Source organism: Arachis duranensis, chromosome 9, assembly GCF_000817695.3.
Source record: "Arachis duranensis cultivar V14167 chromosome 9, aradu.V14167.gnm2.J7QH, whole genome shotgun sequence".
Taxonomy (NCBI): Eukaryota; Viridiplantae; Streptophyta; class Magnoliopsida; order Fabales; family Fabaceae; genus Arachis; species Arachis duranensis.
Window position 1 is genome coordinate 92,541,812 of NC_029780.3, and position 2,254 is coordinate 92,544,065.

The window sequence follows — 2,254 nt, forward strand, 5'->3', positions numbered from 1 at the left end:
CAAGGTGACCATAGCTTGCTTCATACCAACAATCTCTGTGGGATCGACCCTTACTCACGTAAGGTTTATTACTTGGACGACCCAGTACACTTGCTGGTTAGTTGAACGGAGTTGTGAGCTTCTCTAACAGTGCCTGAAATTCTTTTATCACAATTTCGTCCACCAAGTTTTTGGCGCCGTTGCCGGGGATTGTTCGAGTATGGACAACTGACGGTTCATCTTGTTGCTCAGATTAGGTAATTTTCTTTTCAAAAACTTTTTCAAAAATTTTTCTTTTCTTTTTCGTTTTTCCAAAAATGTTTTTCGAAAAAAAAATTAATAAAAATACAAAAAAAATTAGAAAATCATAAAAACCAAAAAATATTTTGTGTTTCTTGTTTGAGTCTTGTGTTAATCTTTAAGTTTGGTGTTAATTGCATGCTTTTAAAATTTTTCTTGCATTTTTTCGAAAATCCCATGCATTCATAGTGTTCTTCATGATCTTCAAGTTGTTCTTGACAAGTCTTCTTGTTTGATCTTGATGATTTTGTGTTTAGTGTTGTTTGTTGTTTTTCATGTGCATTTTTGCATTCATATTTTCCATGCATTAAAGATTTCTAAGTTTGGTGTCTTGCATATAGTGTTCTTGCATGCATCATGTGTTTTGATCCAAAATCTCCATGTTTTGGGTCATATTTGTGTTTTTCTCTCTCATCATTAAAAATTCATAAAAATAAAAAAATATATCTTTTCCTTTTTTCTCTCAAAATTTCGAAAATTTGAGTTGACTTAGTCAAAAAATTTTAAAATTAGCTGTTTCTTGTAAGTCAAGTCAAATTTTCAATTTTAAAAAAATTTTATCTTTTCAAAACTTTTTCAAAAATTAAATCTTTTCCTTTTTTCTTATTAATTTTCGAAATTTTTTTTAAAATATTTTTCAAAATCTTTTTCTCATCTTTTACATCATATTTTCGAAAATTAGCTAACAAGTAAATGTGATTGATTTAAAAATTTGAAGTTTGTTACTTTCTTGTTAAGAAAGGTTCAATCTTTAAGTTCTAGAATCTTATCTTGTAGTTTCTTGTTAGTTGAGTCTTTTTAAAAATTAAATCTTTTTCAAAATATCTTTTTATTAAAATTTTTATCTTATCTTTTTATCTTTTATCATATCTTTTTCAAAAAAATTTTTATCTTTTTCAAAATTTGATTTCAAAATATCTTATCTAACTTTTTATCCTCTTATCTTTTTCAAAATTTGATTTCAAATCTTTTTCAATCAACTAACTAACTTTTTGTTTGTTTCTTATCTTTTTCAAAACCAACTAACTACCTATCCCTCTCTAAATTTGAAAATTCTCCCTCTCTTTTTCAAAAATTCTTTTTAATTGTTTTAAATTTTAACTTTAAACTTATTTTATCTTTAATTTTCGAAAATACTAACTCTTTTTCAAAATTATTTTTTCGAAAATTTCTCTTCCCTTCTCTTATTCTATTTAATTAATTAATTACTAACACTTCTCTTCACCTCTCTTCATCTAAAAATCCGAATCCATCCTTCTTCTTTCTTCTACCCCCTTCTTTTTCTATTAACATAAAGGAATCTCTATACTGTGACATAGAGGATTCCTCTTTCTTTTCTTGTTTTCTTCTCTTTCATATGAGCAGGAACAGGGATAAAGGCATTCTTGTTGAAGTTGATCCAGAACCTGAAAGAACTCTGAAGAGAAAATTAAAAGAAGCTAAATTACAACAATTCAGAAATAACCTTTCAGAAATTTTCGAACAAGAGAAGGAGATGGCAGCCAAAAATAATAATAATAATAATGCAAGGAGAATGCTTGGTGACTTCACAAAGCCAACGTCCAAGTTTGATGGAAGAAGCATCTCCATTCCTGCCATTGGAGCCAATAACTTTGAGCTTAAGCCTCAACTAGTTGCATTAATGCAACAAAACTGCAAGTTTTATGGGCTTTCATCTGAAGATCCCTATCAGTTTTTAACTGAGTTCTTGCAAGTCTGTGATACTGTAAAGACGAATGGAGTTAATCCTGAAGTCTACAGACTCATGCTTTTCCCTTTTGCTGTAAGAGACAGAGCTAGAATATGGTTGGACTCACAACCTAAGGATAGCCTGGACTCTTGGGATAAGCTGGTCACTGCCTTTCTGGATAAATTCTTTCCTCCTCAAAAGCTGAGCAAGCTGAGAGTGGATGTTCAAACCTTCAAACAAAAAGATGGTGAATCCCTCTATGAAGCTTGGGAAAGATACAAGCAG